Below are 16,432 nucleotides of genomic sequence, written 5' to 3'. Positions count from 1 at the left end.
GAAATTATGATAACAATGAGTCATAAAGAAACCTGCATGACAATCAAGTTCAGATTCACCAAAACATAAAAGTGGTAAGAGAATAGCCTATCTGATTATTTAAAGAGTAAGAATGAAAAATACCAAATTTTTAAAGAATTACTTTTCCAGGAAAATTTCACAGATATGTTTCACACTTAAAACAGCTTTTCACATTCATTATTTAGTTACAAGGGCAGTAAGTAATTTATTTAAATTGACATCTTAATTAGATGACATTTCAAAGTTAATCCCCTTTGATGTTTCATTAATTTTATATCTTTCTTGGTTCAGTTAATGCAAGTAAAAAGCCCAATACCCTTTTAGCTCACTTTTGGATCACAATGCAAAAATCCAGAAGCTTTTCAGCAAGCTAAAAGTTCTTTTAACATATCTTGTCCTAACTTAAAGCAGATGAAGAGACAGCAAGAGCAGAATTCATTCCAGAATTAAAAGACATGGGGACATACATCTGCTGGCTATCTCAGGGCTATCTCAGGGCTAAGGTGCAAGACTTTTCATTCTAAAACATACAGAGGAAAATCACTCTAATATTTGCCTACTAGGATTTTACAAGCTCAAACATATATCAATATTCCCACATGCCAGCCTGATGAATAGGATATACCATCTGAATGCAAGTGGAAGTGCTTCTATTTCCCCAGATGGCTGAAATAGCATGCTCTGAACCTCAGAGTTTTAGTATTCTGACAGATTCCACTGTGTTATTCAATAAAAAGGCTCAAAACTAGCAAAAGGCAAAAGCTGAAATTAAAATCATAACCAGATAATTTAAGTCAGAAAAAAAAATCACTCAGGGCAATGTAATAAAAATCTCCATTGATAACTAACTGCATTTACAATAATGTTCTATTTGAGGAGGCAAGACTTACATTTCTCTGGGAGCTCCATCTCTCTGAGCATTTTCCTTTCATCTGCTGACATCTCATGCCTTTTCTGACTTCTCTTCACTTATCCTAGAAACTTAATAAATTAAATCTCACACATCCCATAAGAAACCAACTGTTGTTACTAAATTGAGTGGGAATATAAGGTCATGCCATAGGTGACTAAGTACACTCCAGATTTCTCTACGAGCCATGATCTAAATATGATGCCACAGCATCATCTCGACCTTATACTGAGTGAGGGGCTTTATTTCAGAGCACATCCCTGATCCAGAGATAACCTACTATGGACAACACCTGCAGTTTGAAGCCCTCAGCTCTTGGCTGAGTTAAAATTGTGTTTTCTTATGTCAAACATGTTCATGCCTAATGTATTGGTGGGAAACCTTTAATGTAGTGTTTGCTGCTCCTTTGTTTCACCTATAAATACATAGAAAATAAATTAAGGGCTCATTTCTTTGTGAATTAGCATCATTTTATTAGTGATGTGTGTTCGTGGTCAGCCCTCCCGGCGAACAGACGCTGTCCGTGAGATGCTGCTGCCCCGGGGCAGGACCTGGCGTTTCTCTTCTCCCCGTGCCCGTGACACTCCCGAGATCCCAGGCCCCAGGGAACTGCTCTCGGGAACCGGATCCATACAACAGCAAGGGCAGTGAAGAAACCCACTCAACACACCACCGGGGCAGCATCGCGGCTGAACCACCCGGCGTAGCCGGGGCGGGAAGACCCCAGGTTGCGGGTCAGACCCCTGCCCTGGGAAACTCGGGGCTCTCACGGAAGGGTCACTCTCCCCGCCATCCCCTCACTCGGCACGGCACCTGCCGCCCACCCGACCCCAGGGGCTGTGCGGGGCAGTGCGGGGCAGAGCGCAGCGGAACGGGGCTATGCGGGGCTGTGTATGGTCCGTGCGGGGTGATGTATGGTCTGTGCGGGGCTGTGTATGGTCCGTGATGGGCTGTGCGGAGCTGTGTATGGTCTGTGCGCGGCTGTGTATTGTCTGTGCGCGGCTGTGTGTGGTCCGTGCGGGGTTGTGCGGGGTCGTGCGGGGCTGTGCGGGGTCCGTGCGGGCTGTGTATGGTCCGAGCGGGGTTCTGTATGGTCTGTGCCGGGCTGTGTATGGTCTGTGCGGGCTGTGTATGGTCCGTGCGGGCTGTCTATAGTCTGTGCGGGGGCGATGTATGGTCCGTGCGGGGTGATGTATGGTCTGTGCGGGGCTGTGCGTGGTCCATGCTGGGCTGTGCGAGGCTGTGCGGGGCAGGGCCCGGCCCCCCCGGCCGCCCCAGCTGTGCCCGTCCGTCAATGCCGCCCCCCGGGCGGGGCCGCCCAGCGCTGCCCCTTTAAGGCAGCGCAGCCCCGCGCGCATTCCAGCGGCCGCGTCATCGTTCCGGGAAGCGGATGGCGTCATCCCGCCACGCCGTCATCCCGCGGCGCAGGGGGCGGGCGCTGGAAAACAAAGGAGCAATTAAAAATAGAAGGTGAGAGCTCGGGGAGCGCCGCCACCGGCGGGCGGGGCCGGGGCCGCGGCCGCGTCGGCGATGACGTCACGGCCGGCACGCGCCTGCGCGGCCCCGCGGAGCTATTTATGGGCGCTCCCGGGTGAAGGGGGGGAGGTGACGTCATGCGGGTGCCGCGTCACGTCACGTGCGCGGGGCTCGGTGCCCGCATCCACCGGGCAGCGCCGGCGTGGAGAGCCGGTCCCGGTCCCGGTGCCGGTGCCGGTCCCGCCCTGCGGGGACCCGCGGCTGGGCACGGCCGTGGCTCTGAGTCACGGCTGGCAACAGCTCCGGGTGGATTTATGGCTCGTGTCACAGACATAGGGCTCTCTGTGCGGTTCCCGGGATTCTCCTTTATTTGGCATCAGGAGTGGAGCCGGCGGTGCTTAACCCCTTCCCCTGTGCGGGGCTGTGTGAAAGAGTAGCTCTGTATGGCGCTGAGAGCCAGAGCAAACAGCAAACCATGATGCTCTCGCCCCGCACTGTGCTCTCCCAGTAAAGAAAGGCAATGTGTTACCCGGTGGAATAGTTTCTACGCCCACTGGAATGTGACATTCCCCACAATTATTACATAAGTGTCATGGCAAGGATGCCATTTATATTATGGTCCTTCTCTTAACTACAGCAATGACAGCAGTAGCTTATATCTAGAATCTTAAAAGGATGTTGTTTCATTTCTATTCCAGTTGCCAAGGCTGTTTCTGTCAGGAACAGCCTGAGGATGTTCTGTAGCCTTTGTGGTCATGTACTGTCTCTGTAAGGACCGAACCTGGCATTGTTTACACTCCCCTGCAGGAGCTGACCTTGTCTCTTCTGGTTTTTTTCTAAGAATCAGGTAATTTGAAAAGATATTGGGTCATATGTGGAAGATAATATTTGATAGACAAGGTTTACACACTTGTTACTGTAACTCTGTATCTCAATATTGAGTATTATAAAGTGTCTACATCCCTTTGATCCCTTCTCCGTGTAGATTTTTGTGTGTATGTGTGTGAAACTGCATAAAAGTCAATGACTGTATGTCTGTGTCCCAGAAATGCTGCTTTCTATAGACAAACCAGGCAGCAAATAGGTCTTTAGCTTGAGATGCCATCTTCCCACTTTGTTTAAGTACAAGGAAAATGTTGTGGACTACGTGAAACAAGGAACTACATCATCACAGAATCATAGAATTGATTACGTTGGAAAAGACCTCCGAGATCATCAAGTCCAACCCTTGACCCAACTCCAGTCCATTTACCAGATCATGGCACTCAGTGCCACATCCAAGCTCAGTTTAAAAATCTCCAGGGATGGGGAATCCACCACCTCTCTGGGCAGCCCATTCCAATGCCTGATTACTCTCTCTGCAAAGAGTTTTTTTCTGATGTCCAACTTAAATTTCCCCTGGCAGAGCTTTAGCCCGTGCCCCCTTGTCCTATTGCTGAGTGCCTGGGAGAAGAGACCAACCCCCACCTGGCTAGGACTTCCCTTCAGGTAGTTCTAGACAGTGCTGAGGTCACCTCTGAGCCTCCTCCAGGCTAAACAAGCCCAGCTCCCTCAGCCTCTCCCCACAGGACTTGTGTTCCAGTCCCTTCACCAGCCTTGTTGCTCTTCTCTGGACTCGCTCCAGCCCCTCAAGACCTTTCCTGAACTGAGGGGCCCAGAACTGAACACAATCCTCAAGGTGTGGCCTCACCAACGCAGAGTACAGGGAAAGGATCACTGCCCTGGTCCTGCTGGCCATGCTATTTTTGATACAGGACAGGATCCTATTGGCCTTCTTGGCCACCTGGGCACACTGTTGGCTCATGTTGAGCTTCCTGTCAATTAGTACCCCAAGGTCCCTTTCTGCCTGGCTGCTCTCCAGCCACTCTGTGTCCAGCCTGTAGCACTGCAGGGGGTTGTTGTGGCCAAAGTGCAGGACCCGGCACTTGGCCTTATTGAACTTCATCCCATTGGAAACAGCCCATCTCTCAAGTCTATCCAGATCCCTCTGCAGAGCCCTCCTGCCTTCCAGCAGGTTGACACTCCCTCCCAATTTGCTGATGATGGTCTCAATCCCCTCATCAGCAAGTAGTTTCTGGTCATTGTGAGCAGGTAAAACACCTAGAAAAATTCACTAAAGTTACGCAATAAGCACCAGAAAAAGGTCCTTATGAAAGATCTGTAAGGTGGGTTGAAATTTCCTGAAGGCAAAATGAGGGTTCCAGCTTCTCTCCCCATATGACTGACATATGTGCATCAACATGCACTTGCTCTTAAGCGTTCTTTTTATTTGAGAGGTTAAAGTGTTGAACCAGATCTAGACTAAACTAATCTGAACTAACCTGAATTAAATAAAAAAATGGGAATATTTTAATTTCGCAATATAACCAAGTAGTTACCTTGAGATTATTTCCAAGCGGTTTTGGATAGGCTTAGCCAAAGTCTTGACTGGAAAGTTGAAGGAAGTAGAGATTCAACCCTTTGTGTGTGGCACTGCACTAGAAAAGGTACTGAAATGTTGACAATCCTTTTTCAGTCTTTTTTTGTGATAAAGTGGCCTATATTTGCAGAGGCCTCATATCCCATTTGAAGGGCTTTGTTGTGCTGTGTAGTGATGGCGTGGTATAGTGCAAACTTGAGCTATATGGTGCTGTCCCAGAGCATTCCAAGGGAATGTGGTGTGATTAGTAAACAGGGACTGTGTCTCCTATTATATTGAGTCATGGAGGAATAGAATAGAGGAGAGAAGTGAGCAAACTTTCAGGATTATCAGCCTTTCTCCCTCAGCTGCTTAAAAAAAAATTTAATTCCAGAAACCTGTATCAACAATTTTTCTCTATTCCTAAAATCAGGATGATAAAGCTGTTCTCTATCAAAAACCTGGATCACTTAGTTTTTAGAAATGTAATAGCTGTTACTTTTCATTAAGCTCTTTCTAATTACATGCTACTATGAACAAACCTGTCAAACAAAATGGTGTTTGGACCAGTATACATATAGTTGCATAATTAATTGCTTAAAGTGCAACAAAGCAGCCCCAAGATACATTGCCATTTCTGGAGATAACACTGAATCTCTTCTGAGGAGATATTTGCAAGGCTTACCTCATCATTTGGTCACCTGGATGACTGGATGCTGACAAGGAAACTGGCTTTCCAATGGGCTTCCAGAATATCATTGCAAAGCTTACTGTAATTTGAAGAAAAAAATCTGTACTGATTGTACATCTCTGCAGGTGATGTACTATCCTACATTAGAACCTCCCCGCAAAATAGTTAAATAATCCCTTCATCCTGGAAAAAAAAGTCATGTGATTTGAAGTGAAGCTTTCCTGGAATTTTCCATTTGCCCTTCATGGCTTTCAGGTGGAACCCTGTTGGAACAAACCTTCCTGGAAGCAGTGAGGACTAAGCAGTATCAGACTATGTGTGAGTCTTGCATAATAAATGCCCTCTTACAGCAGAGCTGTGGATTCTACTCATTCCCATCCCAGAATGTAATATATTTTCTCAATATACTGAATGTCCTCATGGATAGGATGAACCCAAAGAGCTACCAGGCATTGGAATGGTTCTCACAAGTACAGAAACAGGCCTGTCAGCAGCTGGAGAATATTTTCACAAAGCAATCTGACTGGACCAATAGAGTACCTCCAAAACATAAGCCCAGAGCTCTACTTTTTAAACTCAGGTGGACACTTAGAAACTGTGGTTTCAACAGAAACATAAATTTAGCACCTAATTTTGTTGTAATTCTTCCTGTCAGCCCTTTGCTTTCACACAAGTAATAATCAACAGCTGTTCTTCAAGTTCCATGTTGGCCCCTCTTCACTCTTAAGTGTCAATTACCCTTTTATCTGAAAACATCTGGCTTTTTAACATAATCAAGGTACTTCAATACTTATGAAGGTCCACATACACTTAACAACTTAGAGCTATTGATCTAAAAAAAGCACCATGTATTGTCTATTGCCTTGTATCTCTGGAAACCGTTTTCAGGACAGACTAGAAGGAGTTGCTGGTGGAAGTTGGATATATGTATTCCCTGACTCAACAGGAGCTCTTTGTTTTCAAGGAATAGAAATAAAGAGGATCTCTTTTGAGTTTCCTTTAATTATAAGCCTGAGGATAGAGGGAAAGGAGGGGTGATTTCTGTTTCTCGGTATGATGTTTGTGATCTAGATTTGCCTGAAGGAGTTGCTGTTTTGTTGCTAAATTGTAATTGCACCTTTCCTATGGCTATAGAGGAGATTTGGCATGTTACACTTCTGATCTGTGGGAGCTCTCCCAAAAGGTAAACCAGAGTTTCTTCTGTGACTTGAACATGCTCCTTTCCTTCACAATCAAAAGGATTTCCTTTTAGTATGAACCAGAGCTGAATGTCAAGTCAGTTCTTGCAGTCTGTCTTTTTCATTCCAGGGAAAGCATGATGCATTTGAAATGTATTTGAAACATCATCTGCTCATTAGATGGTATGTTATGCAAGGTGGAGAATGGCAGTTACCCTTAAAGCTATTTATTACACTGTGGTTGTGAATTTAATGAGGGAAGATGGGATTCAAGAAGGGACATGATGAAAGTTTTTGTAGAAGTGGGTATAGTCTGGATGATGAAAGTATATGAGAACATTAATGTTTTTAAAAAGTTTACAAATCTATCAGTGTGTACAGTTCTGCTATTACTTATGAACACCCTTTGGTCAGGTGTTGGCACTAAGTCAGTATCCTGTAGTTTTCTTCATGGTGTCTCCTGTTTTTCTGGCAGCACCAAAGTAAAGAATTCATGGCTTTTTGAGAGGTGAAGAGATTACTTTATCTTATTCCTTGGGTGATAACAGCAGAATTATCAGTGATCATGATGATTCCTATTTTCATGTAGAAAAGAGTAGTTAAGATGTGAGCAAGAAACTCAGGATATGTGCAGTCTACCACAGGGTGATTTCGGTAAGTTGTTTAATGCTTTCTGTGAAGGACAGATAGTACATTTTGTGTATCAGAACAATGGAGTGAGCATAAGGATATTGAGGTGCTGGAGCGGGTCCAGAGAAGAGCAACAAGGCTGGTGAAGGGCCTGGAGCACAAGTCCTATGGGGAGAGGCTGAGGGAGCTGGGCTTGTTTAGCCTGGAGAAGAGGAGGCTCAGAGATGACCTCAGCACTGTCTAGAACTACCTGAAGGGAAGCTCTAGCCAGGTGGTGGTTGGTCTCTTCTCCCAGGCACTCAGCAATAGGACAAGGGGGCACGGGCTCAAGCTCTGCCAGGGGAAATTTAACTTGGAGGTCAGAAAAAAACTCTTTGCAGAGAGAGTAATCAGGCATTGGAATGGGCTGCCCGGAGGTGGTGGATTCACCATCCCTGGAGGTTTTTAAACTGAGCTTGGATGTGGCACTGAGTGCCATGATCTGGTAAATGAACTGGAGTTGGACCAAGGGTTGGACTTGATGATCTTGGAGGTCTTTTCCAACCCAATTGATTCTATGATTCTATAACTTTGAGACTGTTTATCATGTAAGTACCTAAGATAGAAATTGCACTTTGAAGGCTTTACCTGTTTCTTTTGACCTTTTACTGCTTTTTGCAGCATCTGTACGAGCTGAAGCAATATAGCTATTCATAGATTCTACTGTAGTCTAATAGTCTCACTAATCTATTTATTTCACTTGTGACATTTGCTACATGATTGAAAATTTTAATAACAAAAACATTGCCTTTTTTATTTCTGTTCACAAATCCTAGTAAGAGTTCAAAGCATTCAGCTCTAACAAATTCTGTGATGGTTTACTGTGAGTTAATCAAAGTTTAATTCATATAATAAGGCTATCATAGCTTTTCATTTAACTTATTTCATAAGTCTCTTAATTTCTGACTGACATTTTGTCAATTGACCAAGTCCATGCACAAGGACAGTGCAGGATTGTTACCTGTTAGCATTTATCATGACAGTATAAATTACAGAATTTATGAACTTTTTGTTGCTGCCACTGCTGTTCACTAACAGTGCAACTTGAAATTTTACATTAAATGTGATTTGCAAGATTCAGAAATAGTTTAAGCCCTGTTGCTGCATTCTCCATTCTGACCTTTCCTGTTGTCATCCACCTCACTCCCAACCCTCAAATCAAAGTTCTCAAGACTGTAAAGTCAAAATGTTTTGCATAAATCTTTTTGTTGCAGCTCAGACTTTTTGAAACTTTTTCTGTTCTGTTTCTTTCTTCCAAAACTTCTTGGTACTTCCTCTGTATCCACTGGTTTGTTTTTTTTTAACTCTGGACTGATGCTTCCCTTTAACTAGGATTGCCAGTGGTCTAGAACTCTGATGTTCAAGTGTTATTTAATAAATATGGATAACTTTTTTAAGTTCACAACTATTATTTAATGACTCCCATTTTAAAACTTCCATAAACAACAGGGCACTGTGTACTGTCGCTGAGCCTCACCTAAAACAAAAAAAATCCACTGCGCAGTCTGGAAGGGCACACCCACGTGGGGACAGCCCTTCTCAAATCTTCCTTCGCGAAGCCGAGCCACACACACACACACACACGGTGTACTGTGGAACATTTTTCTAGTGAACACAGTGCTTACCAGAGATCCTAAATCTGTTTCTCATTCACTTCAAGGCACAGCAGAAGCAAAACCAATGCGTGAACACATGTCAAAATAATAGATTTAAATGTTATCAGAAGTGAACACTATACAGCTGACACTGGAGGAGAGGACTATTGCTTTGTGGGAATTTAGTCTTTAATTGTTTTGTCTTTTCTGCATGTTTGAATCTCAAAAAAAATTTTTTTAATTGACTCATTCTGACATGGTGTCTTCTTTCTTCCCCACATTTAAAAGTAATGCAAATGAGGTATAGTTGTTTTCCAAGTGGGACATGGTCCTGTCCCTGTTGAGTTCAGTGACAGTTCTCACTAACTGAAGTGATGCAGGACTGGGTGTGCACATTCTCGGGTGAAAGACTTTGCTCCCTCTTATTTTCCTTTCTTCATGTAGATTGATATGTGTGTCTGCAGGGTTCCTTCTACGTCTGTGTGGCTGTCTGTTGTGGGGTGCAATCTGCAACGGTATGATGATTCTCCTGGTCCTGGAGGTTATTCCATTACCTAGGAGAAAATGTGCTCCCCGCTTCCCCTGACCACATGGTCCTCAAGAGCCCCTGAGAAGGACACACAGGGACCACCAGAGAGGGAGGGGAAGAGAGAGATTTATTGCTGGGCAGGGGTTTATATGGACCTTGGAGGAATCCAAAACCCACCAATAGGAAAGAAGAGGGGGTTTGGCTCTGGGCCAATGGGAGTAAGGGGATTTACAGTCAATAGGAGAGGGATTCAGGTAACATGCATGTCCCAACCTTCCTCCAGAGCCCCGAGATAACAGGGTATTCTGGGAAGGAGAAGCAGTGACTTTGCAAAAAGACATTTTAACAATCAATTTGTACATTTAAACAACATTAAAAACATCAGTTGTTAAAGCATTATCAGTGGCTTGTTGATTTTCTTCACAAATCCATTTCTGGCAGGATTTTCTCCATTCCAGATATTGTAAACCAATTCCCACAGATGTGTGACCAAAAGTGACAGATTTGCTACTAAAACCCACAACCTATATAATGATAAAAATGAAGATAATTAAAAAATTGTTTGGTTACATTTCAGTAACTATTTTTAAGATGATTTCAACATACTGATTTTGTTTGTAGTCTACTGCTTTTCCTCCTAGCACCAGGTATGTAAAAAATCTATTTCTGGTCATGGATTTGTGTTTGAATTCGGATAACTTCTTATGTCTATGTTGTTGTAAGCAGGGTGTTCTCAGGCTCTGTAATTTTGCATGCTTTCTGGAACTGAGAGATTTTCTACAAAAGCTTGGTTCCTCCATTGTCCTAGTAACATCACTGACTCACTTTTGAAAAGGCATTTCAGTGCTACCACACACCTAATTGGAATTTGATTCTTTTAAGCTTTTAAATTCAGTTTGTGTTACAATGAAATGGTTTTTAAGGATTGCATACTGCTTGAATGTTATTCAAAACTACTAAAAACTTATTTTTATTTAATTTTCATATAACCTATCCTTATTTTATTACCATTTTAGAAACATGAATTACAATAATCTGTCATGGTAGGGTATGTCCTAGAAGTCCTTTGTAATCTCGAAAAATAATTCTTTTTTCCAACCTTTGTGTTACATCAAACAGACTACTTAAAAAGAAGTCTGATTTTTCTTTAATTTCTCTGATTCAGATTGCTTTTAATAACTGTGATTACAGTGTGGTATCCTGCCTGCCTCCTGGGTAGTTATGCTGTCTTTAATGCAATCTCTCTAAGGGCTTGGAAATGCAGATGAAGAAAGACAGGTTTTATTCTTTTGCTACGTGACAACTGCTGCAGTTTTGTTGTTTCATGATTGCTGTTCTGCTTAAAAGCTAAGTTATTTTGCACTGAAAAGAAACAGTTTTCAGCTGCTGAAAATGAGTGCATCTGTAATAAAGGTTGTTATGATTAATTTTCATGCTTGTTCTCTGAAAAATTGTAATTTCAAATCTAAAAAGGAATATGCTTGTTTACTTAATGATCCCTTGGGATATGTTCCTGTGTCACTGAGATCAGTGGTAAAAGGATGAGGTAAGAACGATTATTAAAGGTAAGATTTTGAAGTTCAATGAGAGTTTTAGTATTAGTGCATAATATTCTTTACCAAATAAAGGAGAAATTATCACTCATTTCAGAATTAATTAGGGTGAGTCTGAATTTATTGAAAAGGCCTGTTTTCACTCTACTTGGAATATGAGGATTATCTGTTGACATACTTATTTAAACCAAACTGGTGTGAATACAAACCAGATGTTTCTTGGGAATATTTTTATAGTACATTTGAACCATAAAACAAGGTGACACATTTTTTTAATCAGTATTCCTGATTTTTGCATCAAGGAAATGTGTATTCTAAGTGTTACTTTGCAGATTCTTGTCTCATTACAAATAGCACTCTTGTACAATATTAAGTGCTGCAATGAAAATCTAGATACAAAATAAAGTGACCATCTGTATAAAAGAAAATAAATCATGTTGCTGTAAAACAACTAAGTATTCTTTTAAAATAGTTTTCAGCAATCATTTTAAAGATGAGGTTAAATCTTGATTTCCATACCTATTCCTATTGAGCCCTGGGGTTGAGAGAGGCTGTCAAGGAGTAGCTGGTGATGTCTAACAAAGAATCTAGGACTGAAAACTATGTTAATATCACCCTTTCCTTCAGGAGTGAGGTAGCTGCTGCTATAGACTATGGTGTTGGAATGTGTTAGTAACACAGATGTTGATTTATATTATTTCTAGTAATAGGAGCAAGGAATATTACTTGGAGTTATTTTTCCTTTTCTTTTCCCACTTGATGCTTCTCAAAGATGAGCATCACAGTTTATGGTTTATTGTGGTCTCTAGCATTTGTAAAAATATTTTATGGTGATACTCTCATTAACAATAAGACCTATAATTTGGACAACTAATTACTATAAACTGTCCCTTTAATGTGTTGTAATTTTAACTCTTGATTCATTCAGTCACAGAAGTTTTGGTATTAATATGATTGGCAAGATGACTCTTGTGGTCCTTGCCTGGTTTTGCTAAATACTTAGATTCATAAAAGAGCATTTCTCCCAGAACTGAATTATAAATTTATGATAGAATGTAGTAAATCAAAGGAGGGAAGTGACACAGAGGAAGAAATACTTTCTACCCTTTCTTCAGGGTCTCCTTTTGTTTTCATTATGTGATACAATATGCAGAGAACATACTGAAAGCCACTAGTGTTCTTTTTTCGTGATTTTCAGATACCTTTTCTCAAAAACTGAATGGTTTACCAAGAACCCTTATAACATCTGACACTGGAGATGACCTGAGGTTTTGCAAGTTACACTGTCAGTTGTGTTAGTGAAGTATTGCATAACTTTCAAATACAATGCTACGTCCTTCCTGCTTGTATCCCTTTCTGAGAGCTTCCAGTTTAGGGTGTTGAGTAATAGTTCACTTTCTGATAATTTATTTATGATAATAAAAAGTATGAGTTGTACGTAGTATTTGACTGTGTACAGGTGAGTGCACATTGGAATGAGAACTTTATAGAGATCAGATTAGTCCTTTTCTGAAATACACTGTGGATGTCTATTCCACTCGTTGTGCACATGGAGAGATACCAAAGTTCTGAATAAGCTCATGGTAGCCATGTGTCATGACAGTGTGTCTAGTTTGGGCCTTTGAGGCACAGTGCCTTTGTGATTACTTGAAATTCATGATGGAATTAAAGCTGAGATAATATGCAAGCTCATATTGCATAGTATAAACTTTAACATTTACAAAACTGGGAAGTTCTGTTTCTTTACCTCTCTCCTTTTCTAAACGTGTTGTACAATACATTTACTCTATTCCATTTAGATAAATTCAGTAAAAATATAAGTGAGCCCTAAAAATGTAATAACAACTCAAGCCTGTACATTCAACTACAGATATGTACAATGTGGTACAAAAATGTGGTTGGCATTTTTGTGCTTGTCTAGCTTTGTCAGTATAGTTCAGCAGCACAAAGTAGCAAAGTCTTTTTTAGGTTTGCTCATACATTTTTTTCCTCATTGACCCCTTGCAGAAAAGCAAGAGCATCTTAAATAAAGCATCAGTTTGTTTGGTGAATAGTCCATAGGTATTAACAGATACACCAACAGGTCTCCAACAGTGACAAAGTTTTCCAGCATTGTTTGCAAAGCCTGGGTATGTGGACTATAAACAACATGAAGCTGAAACAGCTGCCAGATTTACTGGCAGTTATCTATTTGTGAGTGCTCAGAAGCCTGGGAATCTGACAATATGTCAGTTTGGGAACTTCAGTTGTCCTTATTTAGCCTGTACCCAGGGTTCAATATCCATTGTCTTCAGGCTGGGTTGGTTTTGCATCATGACTTGTTTTAACCAAGTGCTACTGAAAGCAGCACAAGTCCCTCCATTGACTTCAGTTAGTTGATTGGTATATGACATAATAATTGTGTGTAGATTAATTCTCTGCTGTTCCTACTATATGCCCCCACATAATGGAGGACCATTAGTGGCCACAGTCACTGTTACTCAGTTTCCAGTAATATTTCAGTTTTATCTTCAGGCTGAAACCCCAAATCCTACACAGTATTACAAATAAGCCATGTAAATAAAAAGTTCTTGTCACATAATTGGACTAATGGGAACAACATTTTCTAAACTTGGAACTTTCCCAAAATCATGGTTACATATTCATGTGACATGTTACAAAAGTTGCCAGTTTCATTGTCGGTTTTTGAACATGACTTTTGACTTGTAGACAGCTGAAGGTTGCTGTGGCCTTTAAGGAGAAGGGCACAGAGGGCAGAGTGTTGCATAGCGATTTGTGCTATGACTCAGCTTTTGCTGAAAGTAATACTCATTTAGTTTCTCTCACTTCCTCCTGATTATCAAGAAGTGCCCTACAGCACTGCAGCAAGGGAATACTGCCTGTTCAAAGAATACTTTCAAAACTTACTAGAAATAGTGAACTGCAGAAAAGTAAAGCAGTAACTAGTAATGTTCCTTTCTTAGCTGTGAAATCTGGGGAAAGTACTCATGCTACAGTGTTTTTCTTATTTTAGGAGCAAAATGTCTATTGCTTCTTATATATTTATATGTCATGAAACTTTGGACAAAGGTGAAAACTGTCCAACAACTACTTGATGAATAGTATTGTCTTACTGATGAGATAAAGTGTTAGCTTGACATAAGTTTTTATAGTACACAGTTACATTACCTAAATTACTTTAAAATTTATTAACAGTATGCACAATATAGTAGGGAAGTCACCTGTTTGTGTAATTCTGTCAGCTAATTACTTGGTCACCCATTTATATAATTGCAAAGCACTCACTTTGAGGGTTGTTGCAGGCTTGGTAATGTTCTTACTTTCTAATTAGACTGTGATTCTCAGGGTCAATGAAGTGTGTTTCAAAAGTCATATAAACAAGAATTATAAACACAATCAGAGTATCAGTCTCCTTTTTTAGAATTTCCCACTTTGTGAGGTGTCTTCTGCCTTTTCTTCCATTTCACCATGTATATCCATCAGTAAGTTCACATGATGGAACAGAAAACAAGTGAGAGTGGTATCTACTCTGATCAAAAGCACCAAAAGGTACCTAATCCACTTGGTGCCAAGAAAAATCTGCCTCTAATGCTCATTAGATGCCTCAGCCAAGAGTGGAAGAGATATGTCTGCTCTGTAAACAAGATATGAAAAGGTTAATAAGCAGTTTTCCCTTCTACATATGTCCATAGTACACATCCCTGGCCATATAATGTTCCTCACAATGGAAATTATTGCTGTCTTTGAGACTTATATGCAGATAAAAATCAGTATAAGAGCCATTGCATTGCTTTTTAAATATAAATGTGCATCTCTTAGGGAGGATGGGCTACTTCTTTTGTAGTGGCAATGCTTATTATGTCTTTGATTAATATTGCTGTTGTCTTAAAACCTAGGAAATGAAATGTATTCAAGTAGATTGTAGAATATCATTTTGTCCTATGCAGTAATTTTTCTTTATAAGAGCCAATTATATAACAAAGCACTATTGATGTCTCTGCTTACAGATGAAGTGTTTAGAAGGAAAAATTTCTGATAGAACTTCTTTCCTGGATGTTAGTATTTTTCTCGCATAAAGTCTTATATCCTGTATGAGAAAAAAAGAAACACGTTAATAATTACAAGAGGGATTTCTTTTTTCTTACTAGCACATCAGCATGGTTTTGTACTGATTCTACATTTAGCAGCCTTTTTTTGACCTGCTTTATCCCCTGATATCTGCACATGAGGTGAGAAAACAAAAAGGTCTTGTCTTCCTTCCCTGTGCACTGTTGCTCTGTCTCTTCTCCTTGTAGCCACTGTCACACTCTTCTGCGTTTCTGACCCCTGTACACAGTCTGAGCCCAGAAGTCATTTGGGGGGAGGAAGCAATCAGAATGTTTTTGTGTATGAATAGCCAGCTCTCTTGCAGTAATTTATAAGGACTGCATCAGGAGCACGAACTGTGGAATTTGGAGAACTGCCCTGAGATGTGCTGATGGTTGGACATGACCCTGACGTTCACTGAGGAAGGTGCAAACCACCTCCCTTACATCATTCTACCACTGTTGGCATAGAACAGCAATAAATCTGAGTTGATGTGGACAATCTGAGGGAAACCACACAGCAAGGACAACCATTGTGAACTTGACTCCAGACAATGCTGTTGGGGTTTCTTTCTACCTTGTAACTCATGTCAGCCTAAACAGGTATCACAGTGTAAAGTGATGCAGGAGATACTGTGTCCATACAAGAAATGCACTTATTTTTGTGTGGCAGAGTGAAACTTCTTGGGTCCTTTGATTACAGTGGATTTTGCTACTGTCTCAATTATTAAGGGATTGTTTATTCTGGAGACAAGGGAGTAATTTTGAATGTCTGTAAAATGCTAATGGCATATAAGCATTGTAAGCAAGTAACCACACTAGGAAGTAATGGTGTGAGTTGTGTAAATTGACCTCTACCTGTCCTTTAATTTTCTGGTGCCATATCAAGCTAGGTTGCTGGGTGTTCTAATGTATAGATAGGATTTAAATTAAGGTCAATATTTAACTTGCAACTTGAACTAAGATTACAGCAAAAGTGAATCTAATATCAGTTTTCAAAGAAGCCTGCAAGAGAGTGTTGGATCAAACAGTAATGGTTGGTCTGACATGCCAGTCTCATGCCTGTATGGGCCTTTGAAAGAATGAAAGTGTTAATTCCTGTAAACATAAAGACAAAACTTAGGGAAGTGAGGGCAATTATTATCCAAGCATTTACTGTGAATCAAAGACTACAAGGAAGCGTAGGTATACATTTGATTTGCCAATCCTGTCTAAGGGTTCAGACTGTGTTGCTGTTGTAAAGCTTTCAATTCCATTGAGCTTCCAACTGCCCAAAATAAACCATTTTGTTAGACCATCTCTGAGCATTCTGCTGCCCCACCTAGAT

At 41.1% G+C, this 16,432-nt stretch overlaps 1 long non-coding RNA gene across 2 annotated transcripts in view; it reads left to right on the top strand.

Annotated features, from left to right (window-relative positions):
* Positions 1-16,432, top strand: part of LOC139683290 (uncharacterized) — a 100,099-nt gene that overhangs the window by 42,473 nt on the left and 41,194 nt on the right. The window contains exons 1-2 of one of the 2 annotated variants that reach the window (XR_011699765.1): positions 2,307-2,401; positions 3,106-3,254. The exons of the other annotated variant lie outside the window; for it this stretch is intronic. This is a non-coding gene — a long non-coding RNA (uncharacterized lncRNA). Of the gene's footprint in view, positions 1-2,306; positions 2,402-3,105; positions 3,255-16,432 lie in introns of those variants that run through there. 2 annotated transcript variants of the gene reach the window in all.

The sequence above is a fragment of the Pithys albifrons genome, chromosome 2, assembly GCF_047495875.1.
Source record: "Pithys albifrons albifrons isolate INPA30051 chromosome 2, PitAlb_v1, whole genome shotgun sequence".
In the NCBI taxonomy this organism is placed as follows: Eukaryota; Metazoa; Chordata; class Aves; order Passeriformes; family Thamnophilidae; genus Pithys; species Pithys albifrons.
This window is presented reverse-complemented; position numbering and strand designations above follow the sequence as displayed.